The sequence below is a fragment of the Bombyx mori genome, chromosome 13, assembly GCF_030269925.1.
Source record: "Bombyx mori chromosome 13, ASM3026992v2".
NCBI lineage: Eukaryota > Metazoa > Arthropoda > Insecta > Lepidoptera > Bombycidae > Bombyx > Bombyx mori.
Window position 1 is genome coordinate 8,183,640 of NC_085119.1, and position 21,528 is coordinate 8,205,167.

The 21,528-nt window shown below is 33.6% G+C and overlaps 2 long non-coding RNA genes across 2 annotated transcripts; both read right to left on the reverse strand.

Annotated features, from left to right (window-relative positions):
- Positions 1-4,293: 4,293 nt before the first annotated feature.
- On the reverse strand, positions 4,294-8,164 carry LOC110385509 (uncharacterized). The gene is made up of 5 exons (XR_005245394.2): positions 8,111-8,164; positions 6,890-6,982; positions 6,123-6,150; positions 5,134-5,184; positions 4,294-4,349 (listed from the first exon to the last, which is right to left on the reverse strand). It is a non-coding gene; the product is annotated as an uncharacterized LOC110385509 (long non-coding RNA).
- Positions 8,165-16,149: 7,985 nt separating this feature from the next.
- Positions 16,150-20,585, reverse strand: LOC134199972 (uncharacterized). The gene is made up of 5 exons (XR_009974678.1): positions 20,426-20,585; positions 18,996-19,088; positions 18,393-18,429; positions 17,427-17,477; positions 16,150-16,816 (listed from the first exon to the last, which is right to left on the reverse strand). It is a non-coding gene; the product is annotated as an uncharacterized LOC134199972 (long non-coding RNA).
- Between the last annotated feature and the right edge of the window lie 943 nt (positions 20,586-21,528).

Consider the following 21,528-nt stretch of genomic DNA (forward strand, 5'->3'; position numbering starts at 1 on the left):
TCCGGAAACGAGAAAGAATTTGAACAAAAACAATGGATTAATGAAAAAATTACTAAAAAAGCATGTATAATCTGTAAGTTAATATAATCTGCATAATCTGTAAGTTTCTAAAACTATTGTTATGATTTTCAAAAAAGATGAGCAAACTGAGCAATATTGTTCTGTTGCAGTGATGTCCATAAGGGACCACTTTTTATGTGCCTGTATGTAGATACTACAATCACTTTCAATTTATCAAATTACTATCAAATTGCAAAAAGAGAAATAAAGGTATCATAGATATTTGTATCACTTACAGAACCACCATCTGAGCCGCCATCTGAGCCGCCATGATTAGAGTCATCATGTTGTGAGCTTTTCTGTAATAAAGAAAACTATTTGAAAAGCCAATTCCATAATTTTCAATTTCCGGAAACGAGAAAGAATTAGAACAAAAACAATGGATTAATGAAAAAAATACTAAAAAAGCATGTATAATCTGTAAGTTAATATAATCTGCATAATCTGTAAGTTTCTAAAACTATTCTTATGATTTTCAAAAAAGATGAGCAAACTGAGCAATATTGTTCTATTGCAGTGATGTCCATAAGGGACCACTTTTTCTGTCCTTATATGTAGATACTACAATCACTTTCAATTTATCAAATTGCAAAAAGAGAAGTAAAGGTATCATAGATATTTGTATCACTTACAGAACCACCATCTGAGCCGCCATCTGAGCCGCCATGATTAGAGTCATCATGTTGTGAGCTTTTCTGTAATAAAGAAAATTATTTGAAAAGCCAATTCCATAATTTTCAATTTCCGGAAACGAGAAAGAATTAGAACAAAAACAATGGATTAATGAAAAAAATACTAAAAAAGCATGTATAATCTGTAAGTTAATATAATCTGCATAATCTGTAAGTTTCTAAAACTATTCTTATGATTTTCAAAAAAGATGAGCAAACTGAGCAATATTGTTCTATTGCAGTGATGTCCATAAGGGACCACTTTTTATGTCCTTATATGTAGATACTACAATCACTTTCAATTTATCAAATTACTATCAAATTGCAAAAAGAGAAGTAAAGGTATCATAGATATTTGTATCACTTACAGAACCACCATCTGAGCCGCCATCTGAGCCGCCATGATTAGAGTCATCATGTTGTGAGCTTTTCTGTAATAAAGAAAATTATTTGAAAAGCCAATTCCATAATTTTCAATTTCCGGAAACGAGAAAGAATTAGAACAAAAACAATGGATTAATGAAAAAAATACTAAAAAAGCATGTATAATCTGTAAGTTAATATAATCTGCATAATCTGTAAGTTTCTAAAACTATTGTTATGATTTTCAAAAAAGATGAGCAAACTGAGCAATATTGTTCTGTTGCAGTGATGTCCATAAGGGACCACTTTTTATGTGCCTGTATGTAGATACTACAATCACTTTCAATTTATCAAATTACTATCAAATTGCAAAAAGAGAAATAAAGGTATCATAGATATTTGTATCACTTACAGAACCACCATCTGAGCCGCCATCTGAGCCGCCATGATTAGAGTCATCATGTTGTGAGCTTTTCTGTAATAAAGAAAATTATTTGAAAAGCCAATTCCATAATTTTCAATTTCCGGAAACGAGAAAGAATTTGAACAAAAACAATGGATTAATGAAAAAATTACTAAAAAAGCATGTACAATCTGTAAGTTAATATAATCTGCATAATCTGTAAGTTTCTATAACTATTGTTATGATTTTCAAAAAAGATGAGCAAACTGAGCAATATTGTTCTGTTGCATTGATGTCCATAAGGGACCACTTTTTATGTCCTTATGTGTAGATACTACAATCACTTTCAATTTATCAAATTACTATCAAATTGCAAAAAGAGAACTAAAGGTATCATAGATATTTGTATCACTTACAGAACCACCATCTGAGCCGCCATCATTAGAGTCATCATGTTGTGAGCTTTTCTGTAATAAAGAAAACTGTTTGAAAAGCCAATTCCATACTTTTCAATTTCCGGAAACGAGAAAGAATTTGAACAAAAACAATGGATTAATGAAAAAATTACTAAAAAAGCATGTATAATCTGTAAGTTAATATAATCTGCATAATCTGTAAGTTTCTAAAACTATTGTTATGATTTTCAAAAAAGATGAGCAAACTGAGCAATATTGTTCTATTGCAGTGATGTCCATAAGGGACCACTTTTTATGTCCTTATATGTAGATACTACAATCACTTTCAATTTATCAAATTACTATCAAAATGCAAAAAGAGAAGTAAAGGTATCATAAATATTTGTATCACTTACAGAACCACCATCTGAGCCGCCATGATTAGAGTCATCATGTTGTGAGCTTTTCTGTAATAAAGAAAATTATTTGAAAAGCCAATTCCATAATTTTCAATTTCCGGAAACGAGAAAGAATTAGAACAAAAACAATGGATTAATGAAAAAAATACTAAAAAAGCATGTATAATCTGTAAGTTAATATAATCTGTAAAGTATAATCTGTAAGTTTCTGAAACTATTGTTTAATTTTCAAAAAAGATGAGCAAACTGAGAATTTGTTCTATTGCAGTGATGTCCATAAGGGACCACTTTTTATGTCCTTATATGTAGATACTACAAACACTTTCAATTTATCAAATTACTATCAAATTGCAAAAAGAGAAGTAAAGGTATCATAGATATTTGTATCACTTACAGAATCACCGTCTGAGCCGCCATCATTAGAGTCATCATGTTGTGTGTGTTTCTGTAATAAAGAAAACTATTTGAAAAGCCAATTCCATAATTTTCAATTTCCGGAAACGAGAAAGAATTAGAACAAAAACAATGGATTAATGAAAAAAAATACTAAAAAAGCATGCATAATCTGTAAGTTAATATAATCTGCATAATCTGTAAGTTTCTAAAACTATTGTCATGATTTTCAAAAAAGATGAGCAAACTGAGCAATATTGTTCTATTGCAGTGATGTCCATAAGGGACCACTTTTTATGTCCTTATATGTAGATACTACAATCACTTTCAATTTATCAAATTACTATCAAATTACAAAAAGAGAAGTAAAGGTATCATAGATATTTGTATCACTTACAGAACCACCATCTGAGCCGCCATGATTAGAGTCATCATGTTGTGAGCTTTTCTGTAATAAAGAAAATTATTTGAAAAGCCAATTCCATAATTTTCACTTTCCGGAAACGAGAAAGAATTTGAACAAAAACAATGGATTAATGAAAAAATTACTAAAAAAGCATGTACAATCTGTAAGTTAATATAATCTGCATAATCTGTAAGTTTCTATAACTATTGTTATGATTTTCAAAAAAGATGAGCAAACTGAGCAATATTGTTCTGTTGCATTGATGTCCATAAGGGACCACTTTTTATGTCCTTATGTGTAGATACTACAATCACTTTCAATTTATCAAATTACTATCAAATTGCAAAAAGAGAACTAAAGGTATCATAGATATTTGTATCACTTACAGAACCACCATCTGAGCCGCCATCATTAGAGTCATCATGTTGTGAGCTTTTCTGTAATAAAGAAAACTGTTTGAAAAGCCAATTCCATACTTTTCAATTTCCGGAAACGAGAAAGAATTTGAACAAAAACAATGGATTAATGAAAAAATTACTAAAAAAGCATGTATAATCTGTAAGTTAATATAATCTGCATAATCTGTAAGTTTCTAAAACTATTGTTATGATTTTCAAAAAAGATGAGCAAACTGAGCAATATTGTTCTGTTGCAGTGATGTCCATAAGGGACCACTTTTTATGTGCCTGTATGTAGATACTACAATCACTTTCAATTTATCAAATTACTATCAAATTGCAAAAAGAGAAGTAAAGGTATCATAGATATTTGTATCACTTACAGAACCACCATCTGAGCCGCCATCTGAGCCGCCATGATTAGAGTCATCATGTTGTGAGCTTTTCTGTAATAAAGAAAATTATTTGAAAAGCCAATTCCATAATTTTCAATTTCCGGAAACGAGAAAGAATTTGAACAAAAACAATGAATTAATGAAAAAATTACTAAAAAAGCATGTACAATCTGTAAGTTAATATAATCTGCATAATCTGTAAGTTTCTAAAACTATTGTTATGATTTTCAAAAAAGATGAGCAAACTGAGCAATATTGTTCTGTTGCAGTGATGTCCATAAGGGACCACTTTTTATGTGCCTGTATGTAGATACTACAATCACTTTCGATTTATCAAATTACTATCAAATTGCAAAAAGAGAAGTAAAGGTATCATAGATATTTGTATCACTTACAGAACCACCATCTGAGCCGCCATCATTAGAGTCATCATGTTGTGAGCTTTTCTGTAATAAAGAAAACTATTTGAAAAGCCAATTCCATAATTATTTTCAATTTCCGGAAACGAGAAAGAATTTGAACAAAAACAATAGATTCATGAAAAAAATACTAAAAAAGCATGTATAATCTGTAAGTTAATATAATCTGTATAATCTGTAAGTTTCTAAAACTATTGTTATGATTTTCAAAAAAGATGAGCAAACTGAGCAATATTGTTCTGCGATAAAATTCCTTTACTCTGCCCTGCATTTGTCTTGAATCTGGGTTCACAAACATTCTTATCTAGTACCTAACCAAGTTCACTAATTACATAAGAACAGTACACGTAGAACATTAATATTTAAATAATACAACTAGGCCTATAATATTGATTTATTTTTCTACATAATCATTTGGCACAAAATTGAACCTTTTAGTGAATTACATTTATAATATTTTTTGGTCATTCAATACGATTCAATTAACTCGTTTTTCTATAAATCTTGAAACCAATCTAATTATATTAATATGCCAATGTAATAATAATTAAATAATATTTCGATCGCAAATTACTTTTTTGGCTGTACCCATTTTATTTATCAGCGCGCTATAAAATTATTGCTAAAACCAATAAATTGAATTTTATTGTAAAAAGTTACATTGGAAGAAGTTGTTCAGTCGCAGTGATGTCCATAAAGGACCACTTTTTATGTGCCTATAGGTAGATACTACAATCACTTTCAATTTATCAAATTACTATCAAATTGCAAAAAGAGAAGTAAAGGTATCATAGATATTTGTATCACTTACAGAACCACCATCTAAGCCGCCATCATTAGAGTCATCATGTTGTGTGTGTTTCTGTAATAAAGAAAACTATTTGAAAAGCCAATTCCTTAATTTTCAATTTCCGGAAACGAGAAAGAATTTGAACAAAAACAATAGATTAATGAAAAAAAAATCTAAAAAAGCATGTATAATCTGTAAGTTAATATAATCTGTATAATCTGTAAAGTATAATTTGTAAGTTTCTAAAACTCTTGTTATGATTTTCAAAAAAGATGAGCAAACTGAGCAATATTGTTCTGCGATAAAATTCCTTTACTCTGCCCTGCCTTTGTCTTGAATCTGGGTTCACAAACATTCTTATCTAGTACCCAACCAAGTTCACTAATTACATAAGAACAGTACACGTAGAACATTAATAATTAAATAATACAACTAGGACTATATTATTGATTTATTTTTCTACATAATCATATGGCAGAAAATTGAACCTCTTAGTGAATTACATTTATAATATTTTTTGGTCATTCAATACGATTCAATTAACTCGTTTTTCGATAAATCTTGAAACCAATCCAATTATATTAATATGCCAATGTAATAATAATTAAATAATATTTCGATCGCAAATTACTTTTTTGGCTGTACCCATTTTATTTATCAGCGCGCTATAAAATTATTGCTAAAACATTTATTGGAATTTAATTGTAAGAAGTTGTCTAGTTGCAGTGATGTCCATAAGCGACCACTTATATGCCTATATGTAGACCATAATTAGTCACCCAGCCGTACACGTAACACTTCACCAGTCATTACCAATCCATTACAACACCAATAACAATGTGTTTCTTTAAGTTATAAACTCTGAGCGTTCAAGAAATGGAAACAGTGATACTTAGTCCAGAAATTATGACTCAAGAGACATTGCAAAAACACCTGTGCCATGACCGCCAGTATAATTAGTTATTGATTCAAGATATTACAAACAAAAAATGATTTTCAAAAACGCTTACCAGATCAGAATCGCCTTGGGATTTTATTCTGTAAAATAAAAGAGTCACATTATAAAAATGTTAAAATTAATTTTTAATGAAAACTAATATTATATAAACAGAAGAACATGTTCGTCATTACATCTGCGCTTCCACAATGGCTAAGCCAAATCAGATGTATTTTTACTTAGATATCGAGAAAAACCATGTCTAGTACATACTATTTAGTATTAATTTTATTTATCTACCAAGATATACCAATTACAAAAGTTATATACAGTAATCCCCCTTATAACACGGTACTGCTACAACGACATTTCATATTATGCAATTTCAGTTCCTCGTATAACACGGGGATTCCACGTGTTATATTTCTGTACTGTGAAATGTACAACAATTTGTACACTTCATAATCAATTTCGCGTGCCTTTGCACATTGTGTCAATTATGTTGTTTCTCAAAATTACATTAATTTATTAAATTTGTGTTCCTAGTTTTTTAATTGTAAAAACATTGGTTAGTTATATTGTTTTATATCTGTAATATATATCATATTTATACATAACGCGTTATATGGGGTCATACAAGCGTCATACAAGCGCGTTATGCGAGAATGTTTCTACAACGCGTTTCCTATGACACTGAACTAAACTACCATGTTATAGGGTGGATTACAGTATTAGTGGTAGGATGCGTTAATAGTCCAGTTTCATGCATGTGAAATCGCCGCTAATCTGTAGTAAAAGCTGCTAGAATGTGTAGGTTGAAAATTAGGGTAAAATACTCACTGTTTTAAGAATGGGCTGCTTTCTATTACGACGACCACTGCAGTGAGTATAAAGCAGATCACAAGAACTTTATTCATTTTGCTCCAAGTTTTTCTAGAAAAAAAATGCACCTACATCAATAGTTTATAACTTTATTGCAATATCTTTAAACATTTGGTATTTTAATGTACACGTTCCTGTCTCGTGTGTTAGATCAATTATCGTGCATTCGGTAAATGCAATCTACAAATGTATAGAAACCAAATAATTACATACAATGCTAACCTAATTTGGGACACTGATAGTTAAAAAACAAGTTGACAAACTAGAGCCGGCATATCTAAGAATCGAATAGATAAATATTATATAATAGTAAATAGTAGTCAAGATAATATGAATTGGTCTCAAACGGAGACGTAAAATGTCAACACTGTACCTAAAGAAAAAAACCAGAAAAAGCGAAAATCTACATTTTCAGCAAAGGCTAGATTGTTTTGAGATAATTATGTCTCTTACGACTAAACAGTAATAAATACTGACATTGACACTTAGGTGGAGGTGTTAAAGGACTAAAGAAGTACATACTAATAAAAAATAAAACATTCGGGCTCAATTTTATAGTACACTGGATCACTCAAACTACTCTTAGATTTTTTATTTTTTTTTTATTTCTCTTGTATACTCTGGTATCAAAGACTACATCCATCAAATAAACATGTCTGATTACCCAACTATTGTCTGAAGGTAGCGATTATCCCTACATTTTGTTTAAGGAAAAATATAATAGATTTGTGGTAAGTTCACAATCTATGTATCGCATACTTTATGATTGTGATGCATACAATTAAACTGGACACGTCACTTATTCGTTATCCGAATAAAAATATCTGTCTATAAGGTCCTACTCTCAACACTGTCACGAAGCTCATAAGACTGGTAGGTACTTAGAAATGAAGAGTACATACAAAGATTCGACGATTAAGACACTAAGGATTCTACGTCATGTACTTACTGACTCGCTTAAAGAATTAATACGGAAACTAAAAACTCCAATAAACAGTACAACTTTATATTCTCGATTAGGTGTATACAAGTATACCGATGGCGATGCTTATATTGTACTGTTTAGGTAATCACAATAATAGCATGCGGGCCGTAAACATGTTTGCCCACAAATATACCACACTTATTCAATATTAAATAGCACTGAAGAATGGAAGAAATACATTAGGAATAACTTACCAAGCTGCTTGACAAAGTTTTTTAAGTCTTGGGTTTTCAAGACTTATTGTTATATATTGAATACACTGAAGCTCCGTTAACATATATATACTATTTTATAGCTATGCTAATTAAAATAATTTCACGCATGATCAAAAATAAACCTGATAACTGCCGTGAAAAATGAACATTAATTTATTAATTATTATTAAATATTTATATCGGTAGAATTATATAATAAAATAAATACAGCTGTGACGAGTTAGGAAAATAAACAAGTTATTTACGTGAAAGGGCACTTGTAGATTAAAAGAGTTTTATTTTGATGCTGATTGCTCAGTAACTTGTGTTTATGAGCGTCGGTAGCCTGTAGCTGATGGTTAGCTGGTAATGTTCTACAATCAAATATTTTTTTAAATAATGACTCACACCTCTTGTGAGTCCGCACGGGTAGGTACTACCGCCCTGCCTATTTCTGCCGTGAAGCAGTAATGCATTTCGGTTTCAAGGGAGGGGCAGCCGTTGTAACTATATTACGAACTAGCTGTGCCCGCGACGCCGTCCGCGTGGAATAGCGACTTTGGGCAGCAGTTTTAAGACATATCTTTTGGTTTATAAGCACCGTCATTTGGGTATTTAGAAAAATCTAATTTAAAGTAATAAAAGGGATAAAAGCATACCGGTTGCTAGGATTGCTAACATGTGACAGAGCTACATAACCGTGTGACCGAGTTGTCTGTGTGAAAAGCAGTAAACACTTATATCTACACCCACAACTTTTAGCGTCTGACCTTGGACTTTATTTATTATCATCACGAAGCATAGGCTCATTGGAAACGCGATCGGTAGTGAGTTGTGCTTCCCGTTCTTCTAGTGTCTCCCGAGACCGGGCAAGCTTTTGCTGTCCGAACCCTCTGAGAGCTCAGACGGATTTCCCTAGCAGTAAAGGTCTCAGACTTAAGCGCTAGTGCATGAGCCTCGCAATCGGCTGAGAGACGTGCTTCTCGTTCTTCAAGTGTCTCCTGAGACCAGGTAATTGCTGTCCGAGCCCTCTGAAAGCTCAGACGGATTTCCCTAATAATAAAGGTCTCAGACTCAAGCGATAGTGCATGCGCCTCGCAGTCGGGAGTGAGACGTGTTTCTCGTTCTTCAAGTGTCTCCTAAAACCGGGCATTTGCTGTCCAAACCCTCTGAGGAGCTCAGGCGGGATTCCCTATCAGTGAAAGTCTCAGACTCACGCGATATCGTATAAGATTCACGATTGGACAAACTTGCGTCACGCTGTTCCCTGTTCACCCTAATTCGAGTGGTCTTCTTTTGAGAACAATGTGAACTCAATCAAGATTCTCGCTGAGCCGAAGTTTCTCTAACACGAAACCTTGCCTGACGTTCCTGAGATATAGTGAGTATTGCCTCATGACCTGCATCAGATTCCTGTGATCGAACTAATTTCATCCTTTTAGCATTCCTGCTGCACTGGGAGAGGTTGGATCTTTTTCGAGGCATTCTTACAATAAGTAGTACCTACTAACACAACGTTGTTTGATAAACACGTACTTATCATAAAACTAAATTACAAATACTTACAGATTATTACACAGTTTAACTTTATTACAGTTTATTAATTATTAATAACTAATAAGTCGTGTCAACCTAATCTTTTAACTATAGAAAACAAACGTGCCTATGGGTTAATTTACTCATCGAGCCCTTCGTCGCTATTGATGTATTGATGATGATGATGATATTGATTGATGATTGATTGATGATATTGATGATGATTATGTATTGATGATATAACTATTATAAGACGTTTCAACCTAATCTTTTAACTATAGAAAAAAAAAGTGCCTATGAGTTACTTTACTCGTCGGGCCCTCGGCTCGGCAAGGAGGCAGCGGCGCGGCATCGGCGCGCTTTGTATACCCGCGCGGCTGTACAGACGTAAACAATCTACAAACGCCCAGCGACGTGATTCTTTAAATTGGACTTAATAAAAATAACTTTTTGGAACGAAGTTCCTTACGGCAGGCTTGGAGGGGATAGGAGTTTTGCTGCGCGACCGAACTGAAAAAAATGTGATAGTAAAACCGTAAGAAAAAATCCGTGGAAAAAAGTGCGTGGAATAAAACCGTTAAATGAGACGTGCGCAGGCGTGACAGTCGCATACACAAGCGAGTAGTGTATAATACCTTTCTCTTTCTCCCTCTTTCTCCCTCTTTCTTTTTATTTCCTAAAATACTGAATTTCCTAAATACTTTCTTGTACTTAAATAAAAACTAATCAGCAAAATTTAAGAGAAAAATCAAGAAAACCTACATAAAATTGAGCACGATTTTTTTTGCAATTTGTGTCGATTCTACATTAGCCGAAGGAACTTCGTTCCTACCTGGTGTCCCACGACACCACATAATTAATTTTTTTTATTTATAAACCGATTGACATGAAACAAACACTAAATGCTAAATAAAGCTTGCCACAATAAATTAGTGAAAACCACATTTAAATCGACAGAGCTGTTTCTGAGATTAGCGTGCACAAACGCACAGACAAACAGACAAAAATTCTAAAAATCATTTTTTTTGTTCTATTGCGTTCATAAAGCCCCCCCCCCCCCCGGGTATAAACTATAACAGTTTTCCTGAGATGTCTTCCGTGTATAGACAGCGACCAGTTACGATTTTATTATATGTATTGATGAAGAAACTGTCAGGAATAACACAAGTAACCCTCAGAGTTAAAGATTCGATTATGGGCTGCGAGTGGCTATAGCGGTTTGAACCGACTGCAATAGAATGATTGTGGCGGCTATTGCTCGGTAGACTCACAGCCTACCCAGTATTAAATGATAACGGGGCACCATAATTGCTTTGTATTATACGATGTTATTCCTTCATCGTAAAAGTTGTTCTTGAACGTCGTGAGTAAAGTATGTAAATATGTACATATATGTTGTATTCTTAAACAAACTTCAATGAAATGACCACCACGGTATTAACCGACACCCCATTATTTTTGTGCAGACAATTATTTTTTTATGTTACAAAATACACGTTTTTTTTCTTTCTTAGGACGGACGAGCTCACGGCCCACCTGATTACCCGGGCCCATTGACATCTACAATGTAAATTCCACCACCTACCTTGAGATATGAGTTCTAGGGTCCCAGTTTTTACAGTACAACGGCTGCCCCACCCAATGCATTACTGCTTCACGGCAGAAATAGGTAGGGTGGTGGTACCTACCCATGCGGACTCACAAGACGTCCTACCACCAGTAACTACGCAAATTATAATTTTGCGGGTTTGGTTCTAATTTTATGATGTTATTTTTTCACTGTGGAAGTCAATCGTGAACATTGGTGACGTACGTATTTCATGAGAAAAATTGGTACTTGCCTGCGGGATTCGAAAACTGGTGCATCGCAAGATACGAATGCACCGGACGTCTTATCATTTAGGCCACGACGACTTTTGACAGAGCCAATATATTTTAAATTAAAAAGAATAATTAAATTATAATATTTTTATTTCATTTTCTAAGCAAGCAAGGTAGGTGTTGATGTAAATTTATTAAAAGCTAAAATTTTAAATTGAAATATGAAATTTCAAATAGTTATTATTAATAAAACATGTGCTCTATGTTTGATGATAAATTGTAATATTATATATCCAAATTACTAACCACAATTTAGTACTGCAAATTTTTACTTTTTGTATTCAATATAATGGATGCTACAACTATTCTAATACCTTTGTGTAAACTATAAAATTTACTTGAATTAAAACATTATTTTAAAAAGCACCGTAACAAACAACAAAACTTGCTTCTAACTAATTTTGGTTTTAGAATATAGGTCTACATCTCCCGTCAGCTGTTCTTTTAAAGCCTGTAGCACATCCCCCCTTAAAATTATCTCTTCCTTCCTTTTCTGTTGTTGTTTTTCCTGTCGATGCTAGAGTTATCTGGGTAGCTAATTCCACTCCGCCACGTTGCACTGAATCAGAAAAGACATTGTAATAATTTTGCTCGTTATCGTCGTCTCGGAATATCAATCTATCCGATACATCTTGACCCGTTGCTTGTGCACTCTTGCTCTTGAATGCACTTGCTCCAGTTGAATTCAATAATAAAACAACACAGCACACAATAAAAACATAGCACTTCATGGTTAAAATTTACAAACTCCCACGTCCACTTAACTCCTCTCAATGTTTCCTTTTACTGATTTATTCGTAGTCTCAACACAAAAATAACTTCAAAACATTTAAAGTTTTTCAGAAGTATTAAATCATGTTCCATTCCAGGAAATAATCAAACGTCAACTACGTCAAGTTAGTTATGCTTGATGCACAATAATCGATGAGGAAAACAGTATATAAATATACATATAATAATACTCGTTTTGTGTTTTGATTGAAATTAAATCTGAAAAGTTTTATAGTTTCTAAATTAACGCTGACATATTTTGTTTCGGTTTTTGCGAATCGCAGACATAATTAAAACTTATTTTACTCTTTAATCTCGCCTTGTTTACTGACATTTTATTATATTGTTACGCCGGTAAAAGTAACGCCATCTATCGCCCAATAGCTGAAACCAATATCAAAGGATCTAGTAATATCTAGAACGCTCGAGAAGTACAACGCCATCAATTGTCAGATAACGGAAAGTCGATAATACTCGACTTGTGAGGAATGTTCTCGACAATTCTAGGGTTGTCGTATCGACTATAAAAGCGTTTTGGAGATGGCAAGCAGCCAGTTCGTAATCGTAACTACTCGAAGCGAAACAGCGACCGGATCACCTGAAGCTAAGCAGAGGAAGTGAATTGAGAATTTACATTTACATACACTTGTAAAGTGTTTTAAATGTTATAAGTGCTAATACTGTTTTAAGTTGCACTTTGGTGGAACATTTATTTATCCCGAACCACAGCGCATAACAATATTATTTCTAATCATCCATTAATAATAATAATAATAATAATAAGCCCATTTTATTTCCAAAACACAAATAGAAAAAAAGAAAAATAAGAAAAAACACCTTATCAAATAAAAATTACAAAATTAAATATAAACTTGTGCTTGGAACCCCATTCGGGTATAGGCCTCCTCCAGCTTGCTCCACTCTTCCCTATCCTTGGCTTTGTTTCTCCATTCTTTTCCAGTTGCTGCTGTTATTTCGTCGATCCATCTGCTTCTTGGTCGTCCTCTTCTTCTTTTGCCCGCTGGTCCTTCCCATGTTGTAATTTCTAATGTCCATCTTTTATCCGTATATCTCGCAAGATGTCCTGCCCAGCGCCACTTTTGTGTCAGAGCGTACCTGAGAGCATCTATCAGCTTTGTTTTTTCTCTAATGTATTCGCTTCTTATCCTTTGTATTTTTCTTATATTCAATATACTTCTTTCCATCGCTTTCTGACAGGTCGCTAATTTTGTTTTTATTTTTGTGTTATAAGTCCATGTTTGGCACCTATATAAGAGAGTCGGAAGAATACAGGTATCCATCACAGTCTTTTTCAGATGAAGAGGGAAGGACCCTTTTAGAATTTCCTTTAAGCTCCAGAATTTTCTCCAAGTTATATTGATTCGGCGTTCGACTTCTTCTTCTTCGTTGTTGTCTTTAAATGAAGTTAATTTTCCGAGATATATATAGCTGTTTACGTACTCGTACGTACGTACGTACATATCTAGGCAATAAAAAAAAAAAAAGTCATCCATTATTACCACGAAAACGTAAAGTATTCGAAACGTCGAAAATAATAACGTAAAATGATCGTCATCACGGTCTAAACGAAGTCATTGTAGCCTAAAAGAAATGACGCTCGATGTACTCGCATCGAGTAATACGAATAAGCCATGTTCAAATCCCTCAGACAGACACTAATCGTTCTACGAGCTTAACTCATATTCACGAACGACTTCGATTCAGTGTAATAAAAAAAACAAGTGAAAATTAAAATTATCGTAATTACGATACAATTGAAACACAGATCTCAAGTCTGAAGGTGGCTTCGTAACAAGGTGACACTCTACAAAACTTGCATACATACGTTCTGTCATAACCTATGCAAGTGTAGTGCTCGCTCACGCGGCCCGTACACACATTATCTCTCTCCAGATCATCCAATCCTGTTTCTGCAAGATAGACATCGGAGCCCCGTGGTATGTGAGGAATGTTCATGTTTACGATAACCTTAACCTAAAACCGATACGTAGGTATCTTAAAGAAGCGTCAGAACGCTACTTTGAAAAAGCGGCGCCACACGACAGCACTTTTAGCGTGGCTACTGTTAACTACTTATCCGACCCAAGCGACGGGGCAAAGTAAAGCCGCCGTCGCCAAAAACATGTCATATCGGACCCCCGGATTCACTCTCGGTGCTTTTACGCCCTTCAAGCACCGGTCACCGTCCTCGTCGAACTCCTCGAAATGATGAAAAGTTCGACGAGTGAACTAGCCCATTGACACAAGCCACTGAATTTCTCCCCGGATCTTCTCAGTAGATCGCAATTCCGATCCAGTACTGCTCTTACTAGGGCTAGTGTAAGCAATTCTCTCAGGTTGAGCCCGTAAGCTCACCTAGCCCCTTGGGCTACCAACGATTAGGTAGGGAAAAAAGTGGATGGCGATATTCATGTCTATGGGTTGCAGTAACCACTAAAATCCGTTTTCCTAATCTATGGTCATAAGTTAACGGAATGTACTTAAGTTATAAAATTAAATGCCAGATTGGATCCGACAAATGTAGTGTAAGTTTTACTGGTGGTGGGACCTCTTGAGAGTCCACACGGGTAGGTACCGTCACTGCTGCCGCGAAGCAGTAATGCGTTTCGGTATGAAGGGTGGGGTAGCCGTTGTAACTATACTGAGACCTTAGAACTTATATATCAAGGTGGGTGGCGCATTTACGTTGTAGATGTCTATGGGCTCCAGTAACCACTTCACACCAGGTGGGCTGTGAGCTCGTCTACCTATCTAAGCTGTGGCGGGTAGCCATCATACAACGCAAGATATTTGACAGATGCCTGAATCTCACTTACGACATTTTCAAGATAAGCTCGCATATATACAAGTTCCGAACAACAACATTCAGACCGTCGGTCTACCGAGCAAATATCACCCGCTCGGTGGAACATCTTCCCTTTGTCGTATATCTCTACAAAACAATAAATAAATAAAAAACCCGAGATCTTACATAGAGACATAAGCCGCAAATACGATGCAACGTTACTACGGCTGTAGTTCAACGAACAGTTAACTAACTACTAAAAAATCTTTTTATTTCATTTTTTCAACGAAATTACAAGGCAAGCCGTCGGTACTCATGAACCATAAAAGCTGTTTATACTATATAGTTCAGCTCATCGTGGGCCTCGTTAGCGGACCCGCAATACAAACTCGCTTCAGTGACTGCATCCAGATTTGTTTGGTCAGATACCCATTATTTACGTAAGATACAATGTTTTAATATGAGGCCAGTTGTTCGGGTAATAGAAAACATAACGTGTCCTTTTGTCGGAAGTGGGACGTATTTTTAAACACACACTGGACGGCACCATCTATTTGTTATTGATTATTTTCGTTTTATAGAGCCGTCTTTTTAATAATATTGAAAACAGAATCACGAATATAGAAACGTCATATGATTAACTTGGAGATCTTTTTTTATTTTTTTCGCTTAGTTGGGCCGCCCCACCCTCCAAACCGAAACGCATTAGTGCTTCACGGCAGAAATAGGCGGGGTGGTGGTACCTACCCGTGCGGACCCACAAGAGATCCTACCACCAGTCTGTATGTTCATCGTGCATAGAAAGAAGTATGTAATCATTTATTAGAATATAAATTCACTGCAAATGTATTTTTGGAGTCTGCGCAGAGGAACAAGTTGATTCAACAACAATTTTTTAGATTCAACGAATAAAGAACAAAAGTGCATATAATATTTGAATACAGTAGATTAAAAAAATTTTTTTTCAAACATTTTTATATGTGTAAATAAATTTATATTTTATCAAGGTTTCAATTCGTTCAAGTATACTTCAAATAAAACGCTATTCAATTTTAATTTAATTCTTTATTTCAAGCATATAAAATACACACAAACTCATTTAAGGATAACAATACAATTTATTGCAATTCCAACGAGTAATACCTACTTAAATTGAAGTGGAAAGAAATCATACTATATAGCCTTCGATTTAATTAGGTATAAAATATTTATGACAGTAATTTATTATATTTTATAAAAAGCATGTGAAAATACAGATTATCGTTTTAATTTCAAAAAAATATGCTTGATGTGGACCATAAAGTATGGCATAAATACAGATACATTATTTTTGCGAGCGGAGTTGAAATTTTGTGATTAAATTTGCCACGAAAATATTTTTAAATAAATACATCCAACGGTAATTTAGGACTTTTCATAGTGCATAAAAATTACACATACCTTACATGTGTACATTAAAAGGGTGGTGTAGCAGTCTAGCTAGTGAATTGATAGTTACTAAAACCTTCACCAAAAGTCCACTTTATAAGGAATCGAAACTTTCCTTTCACATAATTGTGAAATTGATTGTTACATGCACATGCTTAGCCAAATCTAGTTATTTGTTGAATAATTTATAGTAAATTTATATTAAATTTAAAATAACAAACAGTAGTGTTGCTTAATTTTCTTTAGTTACACGGCTTGCTTTTATGTTTTTTCTCTTTCTTTTCCTGAAAACAAGAATTTTACAAATTATTGTTTACAACAATAAGCTTTATTTCGGTGTCTGTATTTTTTTTTTATTACCCTAGTAGGCAGACGAGCGTACGGCCCACCTGATGGTGAGTGGTTACCGTCGCACATAGAGCCAGTTAAATTTTATTTTACATTTCCAAAACTTTACCGTTTTTTTTTTTTGAGATGAACAAATATGGAACTTTGAATAAGTCTGTGACTCACGACTCAATTTGAGGACTAATAATGGACATGGAATTTTCATTCATATCCATTCAAATACTCTTTTCTAGAAACGAAACGAAATATTTAATAGCTGTATAAAGTTATTGGAACAGTCCATCATTATTGCTCATTAGAGCCGCAATCGAAGCTCGCTTCAAAAAATTCAACACAACGCCAACATTTTTCAAACAAATTGGAGTGTTCTACCGCTAGATTCGTGTAGGCCAGTTTTTATTACTTACTCAATTGTCGAGTCAAGTTTTTCAACTTAATAATTAAGTTACGCTGATCAGACTGAAGCGAATAATCGAGGAAATTATAAACACTTTATCAAATTGCAAAAAGGGAAGTAAAGGTATCGTGGATATTTGTGTCACTTACAGAACCACAACCCGAGCCGCCATCATTAGAGTCATCATGGTGTGAGCTATTCTGTAATAAAGAAAACCATTTGAAAAGCCAGTTCCATTATTTTCGGAAGCATGCCCCTCAATCCATGTGTGTCTTATCATTACAGAAGCACTTAGTTTCGTATCAAAGTAGTACTGCAGCTTCTTTTCATTGAATGAGAAAGCTCTCCATAATGTGAATTGAACCAACACATGGAGAATTTGAAAAAAAAAAAATGATATACGAAAAATAAAATAAAAAAGGATAATTTCTAAGTTTTTATGATGTTCAAAATAGATGAGCAGACTGAGCAATATTGTTCTGCGATAAAATTCCTTTACTCTGCCTTACCTTCTTCGTCTTGAATCTGGGTACCTAACCCACTTTACCAATTACCTAACAATTATATACGTAAAACATTAATGATTTCATTTTCCACCTAATCATTTGGCACAAAATTCAACATTTTAGTAAATTACTCTTAATATTATTTTTTTGGATATTTAAATGATTCTATTAACTCGATTATCGATCCAATCCAATGTTAAGATAAGGTCCAACCCAATTAGATGTACCTATATTTTTATGACAATGTAATATTTCGATCATAAATTTTATTTCTTTTTTGACTGTACCCATTTTAATTATTAGCGCGCTATAAAATTTATTACCAAGGCATTTATTGCACTCATGATGACCGTAAGCGACCACTTTTTATATGCCTATAGATCATAATAGGTCACCCAGCCGTGTACTTCAAAACTACACCAATAACCATGTATTTCTATAGGTTGCAAACTCTGAGCGCTCAGGAAATGGAAACAGTGATACTCAGTTCAGAAAGTTTTGACCTTTTTATTTAAAAAACGTTGCTGATACCCCTTTGCCATGACCGTCGATATAATTAGTTATTGATTCAAGAGATTAATTAAAAATATTATTTTCGAAAACACTTACCTGATCACAATCGCATCCTGAGTCATAGGATTTTATTCTGTAAAATAAACGAGTCAAATTATAAACATGTTAAAATTCTTTTTAATGAATACTGATCTATACTCTATACTAATATTATAAAGAGGAAAGATTTGTTTGTTTGTTTGTTTCGAATAGGCTCCGAAACTACTGGACCGATTTGAAAAATTATTTTTCCATTAGAAGCCGACATTGTCCCTGATGAACATAGGCTACTTTTTTTTATTTTTTTTTTATTTTTTTTTTTTTGGTTTCATGTGTGTTTTAATGTTTCCGAAGCGAAGCGAGGGCGGGTCGCTAGTGTTATATAAAAAGATTAATAGGTTCGTCGTTACATTTACGCTTCCTCAATGGCTAAGTTAAATTATATGTATTTTTAGGTAGTTATTGAGAATAACCGGGTCTAATATTTAGTATTAGTTTTATTTAAATATGCTTAAAAATTAAAATTATATACTAATTAAAAAAACTATATAATATCGATAGAATACAATAATGGTACAGTTTTTTGCATGTCGAATCATCATTGATCTGTAGTAAAAACTGCTAGAATGTTTAGGTTTAAAATTATGGTGAAACACTTACTTTTTTAAGCACGGGTTACTTTCTGTTACGACGACCACTGCAGCGAGTATAAGACAGATCACAAGAACTTTATTCATTTTGCTCCAAGTTTTTCTAGAAAAAAAAAACGCACCTACATCAATAGTTTATACATTTATTGCAATATCTATCAACATTTGAGCCCACTGAGTTTCTCGGCGGATCTTCTCAGTGGGTCGCGTTTCCTATCCGGTGGCAGATTCTGCGAACCACCGCTCTTGCTAGAGTCAGTGTTAGCAGCACTCCGGTTAGAGCCCCGTGAGCTCACCTACATACGTTAAGGTGAAGCTGAAATAGCCTCTCAAGGCTATCAGAAAAGGCAGGAAAAAAATAATAATTTTGTATTTTGAATTTACACGTTGCTGTCACGTGTATTGGACCAATTATCGCAATTGTTCTTCGATAAATGACTATGTCAGAGCAACCAAAACCAAACATACAATGCTAACCTAATTTGGGACAAAAGTAGTAATGAAACTTAAAACACTTTGGCACAATTATATAGTAGACTTGAGCATTCAAGTTACTCTTAGATTACATTAAGCTGGAGAAAAACCTTGTGAATAATAAGATAGAGTTCGTAAATGTAATTAATATAGATACAATCAACAAGTATTGTAAAAGCTACGGACCTCATAGTATACTCTGGTATCGTAGACCACAACCATTAAATAAACATGTCTGATGACCCAACTATTATTTGAAGGAAGCGAATATCCCAGCAATTTTTGTTAGAAAATGCCTTTATGGTAAGTTCACGATCTATCTAGCGCATACTTTGTGATTGCAATGCATACCATTATACTGGACATGTTACTTCATGGCTATCCGACTAAAAACTAGGATTTTGATACGAAAGATCCTAAGCTATTTTTTTTTTTTTTTTATATATTTACACAATCACGCCACGTTAACTAGTCCCGTGCTAAGTTCGTAAAGAACTTGTGTTACAAGTACCAGATAACGGAAATAAATATAATATTTTTATTATACACATACATATATTTAATATACACCCATAACCCTGGAAAGACATTTATATTTATCATACAAATATCTTCCCTTGGCGGGATTTGAACCCGCGACCCCCTTGTGTAGTGACCATGTCACTTATCACTACACCAGACGGCCGTTAAGCTATGCACCTAATGACTCTCTCGAAGAATTAACATGAAAGCTAAAACTTCAATAATGAGTACAATTTTATATCCTTAGCGCGAGTGGACATAGCGCCCTATTTTTACCAAGATTAGGTATATACAAGTACACATATGGCGACATTTATATTGTACTGTTTAAGTAATCACAATAATAAAATGCGGGCCGTAAACATGTCTGTCCACAAATATACCACACATATTCAATATTAAATAACACTTCAGAATAGTAGAAATAGATTATGAATAACTTACCAAGGTGCTTTACAAAGTTTTTTAAATTTTGGGTTTTTTAGACTAGGCAAGTTATGGACAGGGCTTATTATTATATAGTGAATACATTGAAGCTCCGTTAACTTATGTATATATACTATTTTATTACTATGCTAATTACAATAATTTCACGCATTATTAAATATAAACCAAATAACTGCCGTGAAAAGTGTAATTAATTTATTAATTATAAATCAATAATTATATCTGTAGAATTAACAAAATAAATACAGCTGCGACGAACTCGTGAAAGTCAAATGAAAAATAAATGGTGACTTTGTAAATAAACAATTTATTTACGTAATATAGAGGGCACTTAAAGGAGTTTTTATTTTGATGCTGATTTCTCAATGAGTAATTATATATATCAGCACGCATAATCACGGCCATAAATATACTCATATTTATTTTTTCATTCTTAAAAATTTACAATTTGGCGGGAAATTTTATGAGCTTATTTAATGATAATCTTATCAGTTATTGATACGGTTTTCTATTCCGACTCTGTGCCGAGATTTCTCGAACATCTATTTGCTTGTATTTGCTGCGAAGCAACCACGTGTTCCAATTCGAAAGTTTTCACAGTCATAGTGCTATTGCAATTGCAATTGCTGACTAAAGACAGATTTCGGAATTCACCAGTATGATATTTATGAACATCGCTAGCCTGCAGTTGACACTGAGCTACCAATGTTCATCAATTAGAAAAAAAATAACATTTTTTTTAAAAATGAATGCATATATTTCATAGATTTTTCTGTTTTTTTAAACAATTATTTTTGTAAACTACGTATATCCATCCTCCCCATCCTGTCTTTTAAGCTATTATTGCTTCTCGGCAAAAATAGAAACCCCAATGGCACTAACCAATACATATTTTAAATATGCTCTACCGTCACTCAGTTTTAAGTAATTCCTTGAATCATTAAACACATTTATAGAATCATTAATATACCTTCGTTTCAATACCATTAGTGCGACAACCTAGAAACCATTATCTGTTCTTTGGCACGATTACTTAAAGCGACCGACCAAAGTCCACGGGCCTATGCCTCGGAATCCAAAACCTCAATCGATACTATCTT